The sequence below is a fragment of the Lactuca virosa genome, chromosome 5, assembly GCF_052849685.1.
Source record: "Lactuca virosa cultivar CGN04683 chromosome 5, Lactuca_virosa_CGN04683_v6, whole genome shotgun sequence".
Lineage (NCBI taxonomy): Eukaryota > Viridiplantae > Streptophyta > Magnoliopsida > Asterales > Asteraceae > Lactuca > Lactuca virosa.
The window spans coordinates 352210313-352232681 of NC_136430.1; positions in this window are offsets into that span (position 1 = coordinate 352210313).

Below are 22369 nucleotides of genomic sequence, written 5' to 3' on the forward strand. Positions count from 1 at the left end.
AAGTGTACCAGTCTACTGGATTCCTGAGAATACAAGTTATTTGGAAAGAGTAGATCAGCATTTAAGCTGGTGAGTTCATAAGTATTTTAGTTCTCTGAAGTATACCCTAAGTTCTTTGGATAAGTTCACTGGTTCCTCCAGAAAATCCTATATTTCCTGAGATGATAGATTGATAACCTCAATAGTTTCCCTCTGTAATTACTTAGTTTATACTGATTATATATAACCCAATATCGAATGGACAGTTAAATGGGTGTATCTGCCCTAAGCCCACAACCAAACAAGGAACAGGAAGTAAGGCGGAAGTCACACATTTCACTATCAATCGAATATTACTTATGTATAACTATGATGTACCGGAGTCAGTGGTTTGAGTAGACTGGGGTGCCTCCTTTGGTTAAGTATTTTGAGATTGCGGTGGTGGATGAGAGCTTTTGGGATATCGAGGATGGTTATTCTGGGGACTGAAGTTACGGTTGAATGGAGGTTTATTGAACTGTTGATTCTTGCGGAAGGAAGGAGGTGGTAGACGGTTGAACTGTTGGCTAACCAGATCAATAGCCTTCTGAAATTCTTCTTCATCAACATACTTTGAATCAGCTTCGTCTGACTGCGGTAGAGTGTCATACGAGGGAGAGTAAGATTGATTATGTGGAGCTTGTGCTATGAGAGCAAGTGGTCCTCCGAAGTCAGCACAGTCTTTGAGTACGGTGGATTCTTGTGCTTGCAATTCTCCATAGAGCTTGTAGAGAGACAAAGAGTGAATCTTTCTATCGCCTTGGACTATCATCTTAGCCGTAGTCCAGTGTCTTCCCAAACCATTAAGAAACTGAAGATTTGATTCATGGTTACTGTGGATGGTGCCCGCATTGGATAACTTGCTGACTATCAGGTTGAACCTTTTGAAGGAGTCTTCCAAGCTTTCGCCAGTATGAGCTTTGAAGTTGTTGAACTCATTGAGTGCGGTAGTAAGCTTCTTGTCTTGTGCTTGTTCTGAGCCTTCGTACAAATTATTGAGAACTTCCCAGATCTCTTTTGCTGATTTGCAATTTATGATAATATCGAAGTTGTCAGGGGCAACTCCACAAGAGATTTCATAAAAAGCAACGACATCATTTTCCATTTTATCGAGATCATCCTTGGTGGGACGGTTCATGACTGGTTGACCTCCTCCTAGTCTGGTTGTAGCGCCGTCAGTTTGGACTGGTGTAAGAACTGGGACATGTGGTCCTTCTTTTACGGATCGCCATACATCTCTACCAAGTCTCCTTAAGTATCTTTCCATTCTTTGGGACCAGTGATGATATTCATTTGCTACTAGTATTGGGGCTCAATTAGAACCACCAACACTGTTGGAAACATTCAGAGATAACGATTGTGCCATATTTGTTTTTGAAGTTTTTTTTAAGAAATGAGCTTCAGTGGTATAGAAGGCCCTTTGAAAATCAGAGTTCCGTTTTCAAAAAGCAACCACTATGGCTCTGATACCAATTGTTGAGAGAAAAACTTTGAGACACACTTGAACAAACGTTAGAACAAGTATATTGCGGAATAGTTAATCTCGAAGGATCTAAAAGCTCAACAATAATATTAATAAGTTAGAGTTAGATAGTTAGAGAGTAAGTTGCGGAAAATTAAAGATATGAAATGAAAACAATTGTTATATCAAGAATACACATAAGTTGATTCACAACGAGGAATGCATTCAAGCCAAGTTAATAAGTGAGATCAAACTTAGTGATTAAGTCACAAGAGACTTGCTCCGAAGAGAGGTTGTAATCAGTTATATTCTAGTAAGATTTGAGAGTAAGAAGTGATGCGTAGATAGAGAGATAGAAAAGATAACTCCAGAGATGTGTATTCAGATTCGATTCATTGATTGATTGATAATAAGTGAGAATGAGCTCTATTTATAGAGACTCAAGAAGTTACATTTGAATCACTCTCTAAGAGTAGTCATGCAAGGCATACTAGACAATAGAGAGTATTACAGAAAGACAAATAAACTAAGTAAATTACAATGACTGCGGTTGACTAGATGACTTCGGATGCGGTTGCTGAAGAGGGAGCTTGACTGCGGTAGCTGAAATTCAAGAGGGTCACTTTTCATGATTCAACAGAGGTGAGTCAGCAGCCACGCGTCAGTCAGCAGCGAAGGCCACGTGCGAGGCTCGGACAGATGGAGGCTTCGGACTGGACCGGACTTCGGTCCAATGGGAGGAGTGCACGAAGGTCCGAGGGGCGTCCGAGGAGTATCTGCGGGGTGTCTCTTGCGAAGGTGTCCGATGCTTAGTGGACCGCGGACTTGGTAGAATCAGAAGGCGACACGGCGAACTTCGGTCCTATCAGGAGGTGACACGTGGAGGCTGCATGCGAGGGTGACGTGTCCGAAGCCACCTATGCGAAATTGCCCGGTTTTCAAGATTTTCTTGATTTTCGTGCCAAAAACTTGCGAAAATCATAACTTTCGCATACGAGCTCTGTTTTCGGCGTTCTTTATGTGCACGCGTAGGTAAAATTATACTCTACGACTTTCGTTTAGACTTTGTCGGTTGATTTTGAATTTATTTTTAATATTATTATTTTTAACAGACCGAGACAGGAAATCCGTTAAAAATTCATAAGTTCTTCATCCGACGTTCGTTTTCGTCTGTCTTTTTACCGTTGTGCTACTTTTGACGAGACCTTCGATTCTCGTTTAAGTTGCATCGGCTAAATATCGATCGATTTATATTTCGAATTTTTAGCTGTCTACTGCTAAACCGAAACTTAGAAAAATCATAACTTCCTCATATAAAGTCAGATTTTGACGTTCTTTTTATGAACGTTCTCGGTTTAACATATTCTACAACTTTCATTTAGATTGTTAAGGCTAAAAAGCCTTTTATCGAAAATTCACTTTTTACACTGAACAGTGTTTTGCCGTTTTTGTCGCGGATTTTCGATTGGTCATAATTTCTTCGTTATAACTCGGATTTCAGTGTTCTTTATATTTTTGGAAACCTTGTTACAATCTCTACCACTTGGTTCATCACAATTATGGTTATTGATATATTTATTTTTTACCAAAATTTGACTGGTGTCACATTATCCCCCCGTTAGAGGGAATTTCGTCCCGAAATTAAGTCTAAAGTGGTACTCATGGACTAGGTCTAATCTTCCTTTCCCAAGTGAATTTAGGTCCCTGGTTTGTAATCCAGTGAATCTTCACTAACGGGATAAGATTTTGCTTGGTTCTTTTGATTTCCCTATCCATGGTTTTCATTGGTTCTTTAACGGAGTGTAGACTTTTATTTAACTTGATTTCATCGAGTGAAATAACAAGTGTTTCCTCAGATAGACACCTATTTAGATTAGATATGTGAAAGATGGGATGAATGTTAGTAAGTTTTTGTGGTAGTTTAAGTTTATAAGTACAAGACCAATTTTGGTAAGAATATCAAATGGTCCAATGTACCTTGAATTTAGTATTCCACGCTTTCTCAAGCGTATCTTGTCCTTCCGGGGTGAGACCTTCATATGACAAGGTCATCAATCCTGGAATTCCAAGGGTTTTCTTTTATCGAAGCCGTAGCTTCTCTGATTAACTCTGGAAGCTTTATGTCGCTTCCTGATTCGTATTTTGTTTTTGGTAGTTTCTCGGATGAATTCCAGATCAGCGAAGGTGCTGTGTGGAAATTGGATCTCTAGCTAGTTGCATATTACCTAATTTAGTCCAGTGCAGATAGGATCTGCACTTGTGACCACAGAAGGTTTCGAACGGAGCAACTTGAATGCTAGTGTGATAAAGGACTCGACTATTTGGTAAATGGGTATCCCATTCTTTATCATAGTCGATCACATAGGCTCATGACTACTCTAGTTCCCAGAGATTTTTGAGTGACTGCCTGAACTGGAAGATCATTCTGTTATCTTAGCGGAGATAACAGATATTGGAATACCGTGCACTCACACGTCCTAGTTATCTTCTCTACTTGCCACATTTTCAGGTTTCAAGGCTTCTTGTTGAGCCTCCTTACTTTGTGTGGACAGATTTGAAAGGGGTTATCATAGTCAATGATTGGCTCTACGACCTGAGTATTCTTTCCGACTTAGGGTGTCAGCTACTATATTGGCTTTGTCGAGATGATAACGAATTTCGAATTCGTAGTCATTTAGTAGCTCGACCCATTGTCGTGGTCTCATGTTGAATTCCACCTGGTAGAATACATGATGCAGGCTTTTGCTCCGAACTTCATGATCAGACTCATAATTGGCTCATCCATCATCATCTCGTGTATACCAGTCGTATATAATTTAGATTTCACAAAACGTTCAGATGGGTTACTCTTCCCCAGGTCCACAACCAAACAAGGAACACGAGATAGGGCGGAATCACACATCCTTAATCTTGTTAAGTCTAACTTATATACCACTCTCGTGTATACACTTAGCAGCGATATATTAACTTAATGAGTTCTTAGTCTCTATTCTTGAACTTGACCTACGGTACAATGATTTTCCTATGAGATCTATTGAGGTACTTCGGTAGTTACTGACTTCTATGACTACTTCGGTGCTTTTCGTTTGAAGTTTCCTGTCTACTGAGTAGGCTAGAATGGCGTGGTACCCTTCGCATGGGTACTTCTGAAGTTTTGAAATGAGAGACAACCTAAGGGTTTTGTGTTATGGATTGGAAGAATTCCATCTTACGGCTGATTAAGGAAAAAGTTCTCTTATACAGCATAAGAATTTTCACATGGTAAGGGCCAGGCCAAACCATGTCGAATGAGGATGTCAGAATTTTCTCGACGAAATAGATATTAAGTCGTCCTGGGAGGAATGATTACTAGGATGATATCCTATGTACTTAAGTTTTCAGCGCTTCTGGTTTTATTCTGTTATTATCACTACGAACCCCTTTTTGATCCGAAATTGACGGGCACTACCAATACCAGGGTTCTGATAATTTGAAATTATGAACTTTCATGAAACGATCCTTACTAGGTATCTCTATAATCGCTTGGTGTATACAAGTCATGTATAATTTAATATTGGTAAGACCTTTGACTGAGCAACCCTGCCCTAAATCCACAACCAAACAAGGAACAGGAAATGAGGCGGGATTACTCACTATAAATCTACAAATCTTAATTATAAATGACCTTTATGTAAACACTAAGTCATCATAGCTTACTTGTTAGGGTTTCAAATTTTATATAATTGTTGTGATTTAATTTGAACTGAAGAGTAATCATAATTATAGACAGTTATCAGGGTTTGGAAGCGTACCAAAATATAGCAAGGTTCTTTGATGCTTTCCCATGTATTGGGGTTAAACTCTTCCTGCTCCCCCGTCGTTCTTCTCTGTTGGAAAATTCCTCTTGTAATGTCCTATTTCACCACAAAGGTGACATATGGGAATGGTTCCAACGTTGGTAGTTGAAGTGATGAACTCAACCGGAGTTCTACAGATGCGGGCGTTATGCCCCTTTATGTTGCATCTATTGCAATGCAACTCTCGGCAAACTCCATGATGATGGTAGTTGCACTTGCTGCAGTGTGGGAGGCAAACTCCATGATGATGGTAGTTGCAAACTCCATGATGATGGTAGTTGCACTTGCTAGAATAACAGGGCTGATGGGGGTATTGACTGCCCCAGTTCGTTGCCCTCTGTTAGGTTCTTGAGTTGAACAACTCCCTTTCTTGTTCTCGAACTTTCGTTTCAAGATATTAGGCTTAAGGTTCAACGTGTCCTTACAAGTAGGTGCTCGTTGCTGTACTTGGCCATCACCACGATCGGGGTTACCGATAGCATTACTACTAACATTTGCATTGTTAGCATTAAGGTGTGCCATGACAGCTGCTACAGCTGCTGTGGCCGCAGCTTGAAACGTAGCCGCATCTATTTGAAGGATTGGTGTTTTGCCGGTGGGTTGGCTACATTCCTTCGGAGGCATGATTCTGTTTCATGATAAGAAAATGAGCTCGTGAGCGACTATCGTTGTCTCTAGATGTATTCTAACCATTTGTATCTATGTATAAATCTTTCGTTTTGTTATATTGTTCTCAATGATTCGACCTGCATCCCTATGATGCAGTCCTGGTAAGGAACGGAATTAAGTTTCTAGAATGGTTATGAACCGAGTATCATCCGAACTTAGTTACCTTCGTTTGGTGGATATCGTTTTCCAATTTTCGAAAATATTCGAAAACAATTCATAACAGTGCCTACACAAAATAGACTTATGAATTTGAGAAGTATTCACTATCAATTAAGATTTCGTGATCTGATTTATTGTTATTAGCCGTGACAGCAAAAGAGGATAAGCTCAAAACCTAATGTGAGTAATGAAATCACTGACTCACTAGGTTGAATCGATTTACTAGTTATTACTTAGATGAAAAGGCGCTCAAACACTTCACATGAATCACACGTGGTTTTCTTTTGTTCTCTTTTCTATTCTGGGTGGTAATGATTTGTTTCCTCCTGGTATCTATAGGGTGTCCTTCTCCTCTGTAGGTATATTGAATTCCCGAGCTGACTTACTTCCAATTCTGACAATGATCCCCATTACTTCGTAATGAAGATTTTGAATCTCGGAATTTCATGTGAATCTCTCATTGGTGTCCTTAATAGGGTAAGGGCACTAAATGATTTCTATAGTTTATTTACTTCTCATATGTTTCTTTCTTGGAATACTCCTAATGAAATTCTGTTGGATCTTCCTTGACTCTTCTATTGATTGCTGGAGTAACTATGTTTATCTAACGGGTTTATACGAGAATGGGAATGTCTAAAGAATCTATGAGAAATTTAAATTTTTACGAAGGTGATCCTTTCTGGTCCTTCTATAATCACATGGTGTGTACCAATTATATATAATCCAGATCAAATAGACCTTTGAATAAGTAATCCTACTCTAAAACCACATCCAAACAAGGAAAAGGAAGTAGAGTGAAAATCACATATTCTAAGTCAATAAAATCTCGGCTATATATAACCTTAACGTACCCACTTAGTAATTATAAACTTATCAGAAAAGATCTTTTTAACATTTCCCCAAAGGTATGTAAAATACCTCCATGTTATTTTAGTTATGAGTTTGATTCTTGGACTTCTAGATATAAGAACTTGACAAGTTTTCAGTTTTCTTGTTATAGCATCATAAAATACTCCCATAGTATTTTAATCTTTATGTTTGGTTCTAGAATTCTTCTGGTGCTTAGGTAAGTTTTAGACCTGTTGCAACACTACAATCACTCCCCAAACACATGTTGGTCATATCTCGAATGAATATAGTTGATCAGGCTATATTGATCCCAGATATGATTACGTCACTGTCTAGGTTTAACTACAATGTCCAACATACAAATACTTTTGTTTTGTTCTTCTTGTGATACTCATTCTAGTATATATACTCTACATGTACTTATACTTTTATAAAATATTGTTATATTTTTAAAGTATAACTCTTGGTCAGAGTGTTTTTATCCCAATGGGTTTATAGTTGTATATCTTTTATGACTGATATACTGAGTTCACTATAAACACTGCTCTGATACCAATCTGTCACACCCCCAAACCAGAACGGCGGAAACGTTCGGGGGCGGAGGACTTCAGGTAAGTATCACAACACATGCAATATAGTAATCAAAGTACAAACAACCATTTCATTAATAAGTATAAGTTTTACATAAGTGTTTAAACATTACATATTTAAACACCAAAGTAGGTACAGTAGAAGACAAGAGTCGCGGTACGGTACTAGGTAGTATTCTCAAAAGCTTCGGGAGTGTACCTGTCTACTGGATTCCTGAGAATACAAGTTATTTGGAAAGAGTAGATCAACATTTAAGCTGGTGAGTTCATAAGTATTTTAGTTCTGTTAAGTATACCCTAAGTTCTTTGGATAAGTTCACTGGTTCCTCCAGAAAATCCTATATTTCCTGAGATGATAGATTGATAACCTCAATAGTTTCCCTCAGTAATTACTTAGTTTATATTGATTATATATAACCCAATATCGAGTGGACAATTAAATGGGTGTATCTGCCCTAAGCCCACAACCAAACAAGGAACAGGAAGTAAGACGGAAGTCACACATTTCACTGTCAATCGGATATTACTTATGTATAACTATGATGTAAAAACTAAGGAATTATAGAATTAACCACTAAAGGTCCTTTATGTTATACTAGTTTACAGATTTTGAATGACTAAGTTCCATTTGATAAGTGGTTTAATTCCATAAATAAACCGTTTCCTTTGTATAAGTGGTTTAATCCCATAAACCGTTTATTTGTAAAAGTGGTTTAATCCCATAAACCGTTTCCTTTGTAAAAGTATTCTTAGTTATATCTGTTCTATAGTAAAAACCTTAGTATTAATCCTAGAAAATATTATATTATCCATAATACTGCCTTGTGGTTTTAAATGTTCAAAACCAGAAGTACAAGTATATTTACCATAATTGATTTCATGATACGTAGTTTCTACTGTAAGTAGAAACTACAGAAGGTATATTTGGTCGGGATGTAATTTTCTTTTCTTACTGTTTTAAGAGAAGTATATTACTTAGTAATTCACTCGTTGTTTTATCCATGTGAGTTCTATTAATCATACTAATATGACTGATATGCCTGCGGCGACGTTCTTCAGGCGTCGGAATGGTATGATATTTGACACCCTAGGCCTGCCGGCCAAACTGTAGCGAACAGTAGAGGTGCGGGATTGTCAGTCCCATATAGATCTATACACAAATTCACGCTCTCCCTACAAGAGATTCTGGTTAATAGGTCAGGACTTAAAGTCGTACTTAGATAAGTACACCGTGAAGGGTCTCACAAATTTATTGTTTCAACGAGATTTACGATGTATTATTACCCTGTGATTTGCTAACCCTGGTACTCTGTATCGTACCTTTGTTAATGCAAACCCGGTATGATGTATTATTACCTTGTGATTGCTAACTCAGGTACTCTGTATCGTACCTTTGTTAATGATGGGTTTAGGCCATAAGAACATCCTATGTGCTCATGCAAACCCTAATGCTTGGATCTAGGTTTCTCTATTGTACATGCATTCATCCAAGACTATAAACCCTAGATCTAGCATGTGATAATCAATATTAACATGTGAATTAGGGTTTAGATCATACCTTGATTGTTATGTAGCAATAACAATCTCAAATCCTCCTTATAATGGCTTTAGAAAGCTTAGAGTCACAAGTGTCACTCCTCTAATGGCTCACAAACACCAAGAGCAAGAGGATGAAGAATGAAGAGAGAGGAGGTTGCCCAAAACGTCCAGAAACCCTAGTAGGAAGCTTGTCCACGTTTTTGAGGCATAAGGGCTCTATATATAGTGAGGTTATTAGGGTTATCTAACAAGGAAACCCTAATTTGGATGCTTAAGCCCTAAGCAACCCATGGACTCCTTTCCTTAAGGGCTTTGGACGATTTCTAATGGGTTTCCCCATAGAATTCGTCCACCCCTTTAATATGTAGTCCATTAGCTCAATATTCAACTATCATACAATTGACAGTTCTAGTCCCTTAAGTTTAATTAATCTCTTTTAGCCACAAAACTAATTACCAATTAATTCTTGACTAATATTAATTAAACAATATGATTTCTCCTTTAATATATTATTCTCATAATATATTAATAAATCGTATTTAATCCTTTTTTCTCCATAGTTCATCCTATCAAGTTGCTTTGGTGAAGGCAACCCAAAAGGACCATGCACCATCGGGTCAAGTACATACCAAAATAGTTATGGACTTAGACACTAATCCAACAGTGTCCTACTTGGATAAGTCTAATAACTATTCTGCGTATGACTTCAGATCCTGATCTGCAATCGTAGCTTTCAAAAACCGCTGTCAACTCTGATCCTATCAGAAGCGTGTCCTTTAGATAAGGGATCATATATTCCTCCATTCTAGATATCGTATAGACTGAGACATGGATTTAAATCATTCTCTCTGTCTATGTGTTGTTTCCCGATTTCCGATTTATGACGACTGACAACAGACTACAATTGAACACATCAAATTAGTCCCGGCTTGGCCAAGCGCTTAGTTGTCATCACTAAATCATCGAGGGGCCCACAGATATCACTTTTATCCTACTTTGGGTAAAAGGAACGGATAAACTTCGACTCAATGCTCGCTTGCACTCACTCACCGAATCACACACAACAATATGTTTTATAACAACAAGTTACTGGTGCGTTTACATATTATCAATGTGTAACCGACTCGTAAGATACAACTCACACATCTCGGTTTCAAGAATATAAGATATTATCGTCTCACCAATCACTCGTGATAAAATCCATGAAGTGATCCAAGTGAGCGTGGGTTTAATCCAATGCTCAAATCATATTCATAAGCACTCATGAACGTTGCAGCAAACATTTGCTTATGTCTATTACACTTTAGACAATCCACACACCAATTCACGACAGTCTTCATTCATACCTACTTCCAACATATGAACGACTGTGGACCATTCGAATAATTTGATTATTCTGAAATAATTTAATTATTCAGGAAGTCAAAACATGCAAAGTGAAACACAAGAATAATACTAATCCCATATGGCCCCAAACTCTGGGTATAAATAAAACATTTTATTTAATCACCATATTGATTACTCATTATTTGTTATTTCGGGTAATCAACTTCTTACTTGAATTATTACTACACTTGTCCCATGCTCTCAGCATGCACACAATGTTTACCTACGGTCCTTTCTTTGTGAAATAGATCAAATGAACACATTTCCAATCATACTCATTTCACAACTTCCAATCCTTTTCATAAGTATAAGAATATCAAATTCTTGTTACTTATGCTAGATTCTAACATTTTATGCAATGATTCTTTCGTAAAGTCATTGCTCAAAATCATCAAGACTTGGCCAATCTCTATCAGAAATAATTCTATAGATATGATGTCTCTCACTCAAAGTACATTCCTTTGAACATCCTTCTTGCATAAAAGTTTCTAATCTAGACATAGATTCTTAATATCCAACTCCCAATATGGAAACATTTCCATATTTGGCATATGACAATTCATTCTTAATAGAATCTTATCTATTCATAATAATGTCATCCAATACCATACTTCCAACTACTCACAAGCGATCAATCCTCAACGAGCTTTGGATCGTCCTTTGATAGTTGTTTAATTATTTTAGTCAAAACCGATTCTAGTCCTTTTTCCCTCTAAATGTGCTAGACATTTGGAAAATTTTAGAATGGTCAAATATAATAGCACTAGCAATCAATCCTATACCCTAAGCGTATGGGACACGATGCATAATGTCTTACATAAAGATATGATGCTTTATCCATCTTCTGCCATAATATTTTATGTGTCTCGTTCTTACAATTTGAACTATGAAGAGGGATGCCGTAATCATAATCGAAATTTAAGAACACACTATGTATCCTTTGACTAAATTTATTAAAATTTCTTAATCTAAGCTTTAGATTTTGAAACGAAGTACAATATTCTCTCCCTTAATTATAGCAAAACAACTATTCAACCCTTACGACTTTGCAAAGTATGACTCTTGTTTTCTATAATTAATATTGCTAGCTTGCAATACTTGACTTAATAATCATACAAGCACAACATTTATGCTCCCACTATCATGATGATTATTATCATATAAGCATAACACTTATGCTCCCACTAGCTTTGACATGTTTTAGAAAACAACTGAACTTCCAGAAAACAATACTTATTGAATTTCTGAAGTTCATATTTCTAATACCTAATGCTTTGATAATCCTTTATCTAAGCTTCTTAAACTTATACACCTTTGCCTTAGATAGCTCATATGTGTGTCTAAACAATCCAGACTAATTGCCAAATCTCACAATCGAATTATGGAAAGGGATGCCGTAACCATAATAGAATTCGAGAATACAATTTCACAATCACTATCTTCTTAAAATCTCTCTTAGTGAAAGCATTTCCTCACAGTCATTTTCATGAAGGAGGGAATCTTATGACACTTAGATTTTAATGGTGTATGTGTTCCTATCCATGCGAATTTGTCAAAACCAAAGTTTGCGACAAATCCAAACTCATATGGACTGAACTTTCTCAATCTTGATTTCTTGCCTTATGGTAACACGAGTGCCCACCATGTCTTCCAAGTAGTTAAGCAGCTCACCCTTTCATATCAACGTACTTTTCATTGATCAAGGTGCTTGCCTTTTATGCGTTCAAATGAGAACTCATAGAACTCACATGCATAATTCTTTTAATTGGAATGGCACAGAAACAAAATAATGTCAACACGATAGGTTGTAAACCTCAAGTCGTGTGCTAGTGATGATCGATAAGGTTTATTCTCGATTAGTTCTTGAAACTTTTCAAGACCATTAAGACTCCCACTGACTCCTTGACATATAAGATTCTTTTGTCAATAAACATTTCTCGACAAACAAATATTCAAGAGTTAGTGTAGTTTTTATCAAGACAAAACACTTCACTAAATTGGTCCTAGTTGGTCTTTGTCTTATCCAAGACATCACAACTTTCCAATTGTGCAAGAATAAGAAAACCTTTTCAAATTTCACATTTGATGAGTGTTATAAACCTTCTTAAGACTTGTCACTCAAGTCATAATCTTAACTCTAAGACTTGGTTTTCGAACGAAGTACGATTGACTTCTTGATTTAACCATTTCTTCAATTCTTGATTCCTCTTCTCAGACATACAATTGCACTAAGACTCACTTAGAGGATCAATTGAGATATGGTTCTTAATCATTAAGACCTATCATAAAACATAAAAGGTACTCTCCCTTCTTCTTAGAATAGAGAAACTTTTATCTTTCTGCCTACTTGATTCTTCTTATTCGTTCTGCTATTTATTGAAACTCTTTCAATCAATTGAGAATTACACTTAATCTCATAAGTATAATCATATTTACTTATCCTTAGTAAATCATGACGAATATCTTTGTTACTGTTGTGGTGGACTTGATCAACACACAACCTTGTGTACTCGATCTCCTAGTCCTTCACTTGACACTTTGTCAATGAATTAGTCTAATTCCCAAATATGAAATTTCTCATTCATCATGCAACCAAGTTGTATGATTCCAAGTTTCTGTCCAATTGAAACTTGGGCGATGAGAAACTTTCCCTATTTGGTTAATTCTTGACCTTTCCACAAATAACATAATTAAGAATCAAATCCATTACTGCTAATAATAGAAACTTACGTCAATTTTTCATACACGCCATTGCAAGGATATAAAATCAAAATTTATATTATTGCGGAAAAATTTGTCCTTACAATGCAATTCAACTGAAAAACTATGTTGTTAAATATTCCTAAGCAATCTATTCTAACTCCAAGTAGTAGCTTAAGATTCTAATCTTCAAGTAATGCGATCGAAATCCATTTCTTCTCGATTAGATTCCGCTCACTTCTTCCCTTAAGATTCCTCTCTTTTCTTCGATCCTACAAAACATCGAAATGTAATCTTATCACATTATGTATTAAGAATCTAGAATAGGAACTTAAAAGAGTTAGATAATGGATTTTACCTAAAGTAGAGCCATACGTTTTGACTCTCCCATCTCTTAGATCTCTTAGGTAAATAGGACAGCTTCGTCTCCAATGCCCCTTATCATGGCAATAAAAGCAAACTGACTCTTTTGGAACAACACACGGAACTACTTCTGACTTTGCCTTTCTCTTATGATCAAACTTTTCGATCATGGCATGCCTTTCGTTGCCATTGCCTATATCCATAGAGGTCTGGAAGGCAGATCCACCAATCAACTTTGCTTTTCCAGTGCGCCAAATCATTGCTGATTCAGCAACAATAAGCATATAGGTGAGATCGATGAGGGTTACGTCGTGGTTCATCATATAGTACTCTCTTACGAACTCACTATATGAGTCAGGAAGTGACTGAAGAACCTAGTCAACAGCCAGCTCCTCACAGACAACAGATCCCAACATTCTTAACCTATCAATGTGCGACTTCATCTCTAGGACGTGTGTACACACTGACTTTCCTTCTTCATGTTTACTTGCCAAAAGGGCTTGAGTGAGTTTGAACTTTTCAATCTTTTGAACTTGTGGGTTAGGGAGAACAATAGGAGGAGGTGGAGGAAGTGAAGCATGATCTCGTGTTCCTCGATCGAATCGTGGAATATCATCTTCATGTGAAAAGCTTTTTCCACGGGATTTGGGAAGACCATAGTTGTCATACTTTGACATCTACAAACCGGGAGAAAAATTCAAGTTAGTTGATTGATTGAGTCCTTAATAAATCACCCAAATGAGATATTAAGGCTAGGACCCAACACAATACTCTACAACTTGAGAGAGGGATGTCGTAACCCAAATTGCAGAACATTTGAAGGTAAGTGAATGACGATTCACTAATTTCCACCATGAAAAACGAAAAGAAATTTAAGTTTTAAATCTATTGAAAATTCCTAGATCTTTTTGAGATTCATTGAACATTTCAATGGCATGTTTAAATCTCGATATGCCCCTCGATTTGTGACTGGGATGCCGAGGATCACAAAACAGGGTGTGAATAACCATGCAAACTTACATGGTGCCCTCAAATGTTACAGTCACCTATTCGATGTGCCGGTTAACCACACACGCTCCACCGAACTATGACAAACAATGAGTCACCCTTTGCTACCTTTGCTTAGAACCATTTAGTGTGCCAGTTAACCACACACGCTCCACTAACGTCTTCGCAAGGGCACAAAGTGTAATTTCATGGAATTGCATCAATTCACTTTTGCCTAAAGTAACTAAGATTGGGAATTTTGTAAAAGCATTTAGTTACTTTTGTACTTCATTATACTTATAATGGAAGGTTTCTGTCCTATCCTACCCGTTCGGCTAACGACCCTCCACTAGTCAAGAGTGCGGTGGGTAAGAGTGGATACCCATTCAATCGCCATTTTATAGGCAATTTCCTTAAACACCCCTTATAGACCAGCTTCGTGAATGAGGCCTACAAACGGTAAGACTGACTGTTTACTCATACATATATAATACTAGACTTTTAATGTTATATATAGTATAGGGTGTATTTTATACTTTTAAAATACTTGGTGGTCAAATTTAATAATTACACTTTTAATTTAATTAAATTATAAACCAAAACTTTTATGGATTTATTAAATCTCTCTTAATTATACACTTTAATTAATTAATAAAACCATAAGGGTGTGAATTGAACTTTTCAAAACAATACTAGGGTTTTAGAATTTAACATTTCTAAATTAAACTTTTAATCAACTTTTAAATTCCAAAACTTGAGGGCAAGTTTTGAAACATTTCAAAAACACAAGGATCAAATAGCAAATAATTTAAATTAAACAATTAATTTAATGATTATCTAAATTTGACCTAATTTCAATTTCTTGCAAGATAAGTTACCCAATTAATACAAATAATTAATCTTTAATCATATAAGGAAGTTATTATCTAATCAATTGGTAATTATCTTTTGTTTAATCAAGGATATTCTCAAATATAAGATAAAATTCGAATATTAAAGATCCAAAACAATTAAGGCAAGTATCCTCAAGCAAAACAGCAAGAAATCTCGAATTTCCCTCTTTCTGACGCTCGAACTCGCCGAGTTCCTCTATGGACTCGCCGAGTTGGAGCAACTCGCCGAGTCCACATTGGAACTCGCCGAGTTCATCAGTCAGGGAGCCAAAAAATCGATTTTGAAGCTTGAACAAATAACCAAGGCATCAATACAATAGAAACCAATCAAGGCTCTGATACCACTGATGGGTTTAGGCCATAAGAACATCCTATGTGCTCATGCAAACCCTAATGCTTGGATCTAGGTTTCTCTATTGTACATGCATTCATCCAAGACTATAAACCCTAGATCTAGCATGTGATAATCAATATTAACATGTGAATTAGGGTTTAGATCATACCTTGATTGTTATGTAGCAATAACAATCTCAAATCCTCCTTATAATGGCTTTAGAAAGCTTAGAGTCACAAGTGTCACTCCTCTAATGGCTCACAAACACCAAGAGCAAGAGGATGAAGAATGAAGAGAGAGGAGGCTGCCCAAAACGTCCAGAAACCCTAGTAGGAAGCTTGTCCACGTTTTTGAGGCATAAGGGCTCTATATATAGTGAGGTTATTAGGGTTATCTAACAAGGAAACCCTAATTTGGATGCTTAAGCCCTAAGCAACCCATGGACTCCTTTCCTTAAGGGCTTTGGACGATTTCTAATGGGTTTCCCCATAGAATTCGGCCACCCCTTTAATATGTAGTCCATTAGCTCAATATTCAACTATCATACAATTGACAGTTCTAGTCCCTTAAGTTTAATTAATCTCTTTTAGCCACAAAACTAATTACCAATTAATTCTTGACTAATATTAATTAAACAATATGATTTCTCCTTTAATATATTATTCTCATAATATATTAATAAATCGTATTTAATCCTTTTTTCTCCATAGTTCATCCTATCAAGTTGCTTTGGTGAAGGCAACCCAAAAGGACCATGCACCATCGGGTCAAGTACATACCAAAATAGTTATGGACTTAGACACTAATCCAACAGTTAATGCAAACCGGATATGATGTATTATTACCCCGTGATTGCTAACTCTGGTACTCTGTATCGTACCTTTGTTAATGCAAACCCGGTATGATGTATTATTACCCCGTGATTGCTAACTCTAGTACCCTGTATCGTACCTTTGTTAATGCAAACCCGGTATGATGTATTATTACCCCATGTTTGCTAACCCTGGTACTCTGTATAGTACCTTTGTTAATGCAAACTCGATATGATGTATCTTTACTTCTTTAATATGTTGTTCATATATTAAAGGTATTATACATATCTTGGTATAGTTGAATGAATTTTGGTAATTTCCTTGGAAAGTCTACAGTCGTGAATCATACTTGTATATTTAGTTTTGAATCATAAATTATACCTATTATAATTTGTATGTTCTATCTGATTAGCATGATTTTTCATGGATGAACACCTTTGCTCAGCTTGATACAAAGGTAATGATACCAAAAGGAGTAACCTTTTATACACATATATGTATAATATATATATATATATATATATATATATATATATATATATATATATATATAATTAAGAAGGAAATGACCTTCGGACAAATAACACAACCATAATTCCACATCCAAACAAGGAAAAGGAAATAAGATAATTCATTAGTCCTAAGCCCTTCAAATCTTATTTATATATTTATACATATATAAACATGAATTTGGCATTTATAATTTGAAATAGTTTATAAAACATTTTTCAAAGAATTTAACGGAGTTTACATGACTTTAAAGATTTAACATGGCTTTAAGTCATTTTGGAAGTATTTGGTAATTCTTAAAAGCATACGGAAACTCTTTGTGTGATTATTATCACATACAGTTATTAACACAATTTAATATTGTGTTAAACTTGTATTCCCCCCTAAAAAGCATTTAAAACCATTAAAAAGGTAAATTATAGGGGTATGAACTCACTTTGATAAGTGGTGATTCGGGTAGCGTTTCGTTTCCCGGAAAGGAGTTTATTTGACGAGAAACCGGCTCAAATCGGGCAGAGTCTCGACTGGAGAGAGGATAACTTCTCGAGAATTATGGGGCTTCGGGGCTTGCTTCGGATCTTAAACACGATACCGGGGCCTTGGGGGGTCGTGAGAAAGTTTACGGGGTGAAAAGGTGAAAGATGGTGAAATTTGGGGTGAAAAACCTCTCAAATTCGAGAAGGCTCGCACCCTTTATATAGGGGTGCGAGGGTTCGACCGAGGAGGTGAGTCAGCAGCCACGCGTCAGTCAGCAGCGAAGGCCACGTGCGAGGCTCGGACAGATGGAGGCTTCGGACTGGACCGGACTTCGGTCCAATGGGAGGAGTGCACGAAGGTCCGAGGGGCGTCCGAGGAGTATCTGCGGTGTGTCTCTTGCGAAGGTGTCCGATGCTTAGTGGACCGCGGACTTGGTCGAATAAGAAGGTGACATGGCGAACTTCGGTCCTATCAGGAGGTGACACGTGGAGGCTGCATGCGAGGGTGACGTGTCCGAAGCCACCTATGCGAAATTGCCCGGCTTTCAAGATTTTCTTGATTTTCGTGCCAAAAACTTGCGAAAATCATAACTTTCGCATACGAGCTCTGTTTTCGGCGTTCTTTATATGCACGCGTAGCTAAAATTATACTCTACGACTTTCGTTTAGAAGTTGTTGCCTGATTTTGATTTTATTTTTAATATTATTATTTTTAACAGACCGGGACAGGAAATCCGTTAAAAATTCATAACTTCTTCATCCGACGTCCGTTTTCGTCTGTCTTTTTACCGTTGTGCGACTTTTGACGAGACCTTCGATTATCGTTTAAGTTGCTTCGGCTAAATATCGATCGATTTATATTTCGAATTTTTAGCTGTCTACTGCTAAACCGAAACTTAGAAAAATCATAACTTCCTCATACGAAGTCAGATTTTGACGTTCTTTTTATGAACGTTCTTGGTTTAACATATTCTACAACTTTCATTTAGATTGTTAAGGCTAAAAAGCCTTTTATCGAACATTCACTTTTTACACTGAAAAGTGTTTTGCCGGTTTTGTCGCGGATTTTCGATTGGTCAAAATTTCTTCGTTATAACTCGGATTTCAGTGTTCTTTATATTTTTGGAAACCTTGTTACAATATCTACCACTTGGTTCATCACAATTACGATTATTGATCAATTTATTTTTGACCAAAATTTGACTGGTGTCACAAAACTAGTTAATACATGATTGTGAGACAACTCTTCATTTGTACCTTTCGAGGTGCAGGTTACATCCTATCGTGAGATTTGTGAATAAATCTATTCGGGATTGACAATCCCACACCTAAACTGCTAGCTACAGTTAGGCAGGCATGCCTAGGGTGACAAATATCATACCGTCCGACGCCTTAAGAACGTTATAAAGGTCATCCGTCATATCAAGCATGGTTATACGAACTCACAATAGTATAAACTAACCAATTGTTTACGGAAATTGATTTCTTCAATTAGTTTTATTTTCATTAATAGAACTATCATACATCACAACTGGAGGATTCCAGGAACTTCGAATACAAGGTTTTATTTTAATAATAAAACTATTATACATACTGGTGGTAGCCAGGGTTTTTCATACAGAACATTCTATACGAAGGTTTTCATACATAACTCATCTTACAAGACATCTAGTAGTAACTCATCATACAAACTAATATGTTTCACATACTACAACAGGATACAGTAAGAAACAATATTAGTTAATCCTCTAATATCTTAGTTTATGCATCAGGGTTATGTATGAAGAATATTCGATAGGCTGTGGGATGTGTGATTTCCGCCTTATTTCCTGTTCCTTGTTTGGTTGTGGGCTTAGGGCAGATCCATACAATCAATCGTCTGTTCGATATTGGTTTATACTTGACTAGTATGAACTAAGTGATCATAGAAAGAACTGGTATTATCATGTTTTTACTGAAGAAAATATTGGATTTTCTTGCAAACATACGAACATTTTCACAGATTCATCAACAGGTTTTCATTCCAAAAACATTGCTTATGAACTCACCAACTTTTATGCTGATACTCTCTTTTAAAAATTGCTTGTATTCTCAGGAAATCAGTAGTCAGGTACCTCAGCAGACTTTTGAGAAGACGGAGCATATAGAGTCACGTCTTTATATCTTGGTATACTTTTGATGTATATGAATACGAATCAAACAGATGTAAATACCTTTTATATATATTAAATGTAATGGTTGTGTTTACTTTGATTACTATGATGCAATTGTTGTGATACTACGCATGACGTCATCCATCCCCGGACGTTTCCGCCGTTTCGGTTTGGGGGTGTGACAGGTTGGTATCAGAGCTCTTGTTTATAGTGAACTAAGTATACCGAACCTTATATGGTATACAACTATAAACACTAAAGGGTCCGAAGCGCTCTGAAACTAAAAGTATACTTTAAAATACAAGTATTTTTACAAGAAGTATACAAGTATACATACGTACAAGAAGCTATAACATAGTAAGAACTACATAAAAGTTTTTTGGGCAAGTTGGACACTACGGTTAAACCTGAATAGTTATGTAGTCATATGTGGGACCAATATAGCCTGATCAACTATATTTGTCCGAGATATGACCAACATGTGTTTGGGAGTGACTGTGATGTTGCGACAAGTCTAAAACTCACAAAATCATATACTAATGAAGCACATAGTTAAAATACTATAGGAGTATTTTATGGTTCTATAACACTGCACAAATAGTACTAATCCTCAGAAATGAAAGGCCTGTAATTCTTTGTTTATGATAGTAAACCTTTATTGTAGATCTCTGTTATCGCAGTAGGGTTTAGATATATCTTGCTCGAAAATATCTAATTAATGATCAGCATAGAAGGCTTATCGTCATTTTTCCCTTGTATCTTTTAGAGAAAGATGCCTCCCAGGAAGAGACCCAACAAGCAGAACAACGATCCTCCGCCGCCGCCTCGTCAGTTCGATCCTGTCATGTTTCAGGCAGCAGTTACAGCCGATGTGGCTGCTGCGATGTCACAAATGAATCCGGGCGGTGCTGGTGGATTAGGAAGTGGACCCAATCCCCGTAATCTTGATGGTGACCAGGGACACCCGAAGGAGTGTTCCTACACAGATTTCATGAATGCGAAACCCAAATCCTTTGACGACAATGGAGGAGTCATTGCCCAAACCCTGTGGTTCGAGAAAATCGAATCAATTTTTGAGATTTGTGCATGTTCTGAGGCCAACAAGGTGAAGTTTTCCGCCTGCACCTTCACTGATAGAGCATTGACTTGGTGGAATAGCCGGGTCAAATCCCTAACTCTGCCAATAGCCAATGCCATGGGTAGGGAGAGTTTAAAAGAGCTAATGCTTGCTGAGTACTGCCCAAGGGGCGAGATGCAGAATTTGGAGCACGAGCTCTGGAACCTGAAGATGAAGGGTTCCGATATTGCTATTTATACAGCTAGATTCTGCGATCTGGCTCTTTTATGCCCGATAATGGTCACCCCGGAAAGCAAGAAGATCGAGAGGTACATTTGGAGATTGACACCCCCAACTCAAGGGAATGTTTTGGCTGCTTAACCTCTCACATTCGACAGCGCCAAGTGTTTAGCGCAAACTCTTATAGATCACGGGGTTGATCTTGGTGCAGTAGCAGCCATTCCCGAACCACCAAAGGCGAGTGGTGGGAAGAAAAAGTTTTGGAACAAGTGTAAGGGCCAGTCTTCGCAGGAGCCCTCCAAGAAACGACAAGTAGTGGCAGTTCATGCTGCTACCACTCCTGCTACTGCCCCTACAGTTCAAGAACCTGCTAGTAGATATGTTGGTACCCTTTCAAGGTGTGACAAGTGCAACTTTCATCATCATGGGCAGTGCCGCGAGATGTTGTGCAATAACTGTGGTAAGAAGGGACACATAACTCGATTTTGCAAGACACCAGCCCAACCAACCTATCAGGCTCCTGGAGTGGGCGTTGGTCAAGCCTGTTATGGTTGTGGGGAGATCGGGCACTTCAAGAGAAATTTCCCCAAGACAACAATAGTTGGCAACACAGGGAGAGTGCTAGCCATGGGCCAGGAGGAAGCGGACGTTGATCCCACCATTGTTACGGGTACGTTCCTCCTCGACAACTCTTATGCATGCATTCTTTTCGATTCTGGTGCGGAGAGAAGTTTTGTTAGTCATACATTTAAGCATCTTCTCAAGCATGAATCCCAACCATTAGCCGAAGCATTTACCGTCAAGATGGATAACGAATAGAAAGAGAACACTAACTACGTATTCATAGGTTGTACCCTTACCCTAAATGACCATTTCTTTCCAATCGACCTTATGCATGTTTCCATAAAAAGCTTCGATGTCATCATCGGCATGGATTGGTTAAGCCCCAATCGTGTTGATATCCTTTGTTATGAAAAAGCCATTCGTCTCAATCTGCCCTCGGGCGAAGCCCTCATAGTCTATGGTGATAAACTCAGCTCGAACCTTCATATCATTTCATGCATTAAAGCCTAGAAATATCTACGAAAGGAGTGCCATGCATTCCTAGCCCATGTCGTTAATGAGAGACAGGAAGTTAAACACCTCGAGAGCATCCCCGAAGTCTGCAACTTTCCTGATGTTTTCCCCGAAGATCTTCCCGGAATCCCTCCCGAGCGCCCAGTTGAGTTCCGAATCGACTTAATCCCCGGAGCTACCCCCGTAGCCAAATCCCCTTACCGTCTAGCACCGGCAGAAATGCAATAATTATCCAGCCAGCTCAATGAGCTACTCAGCA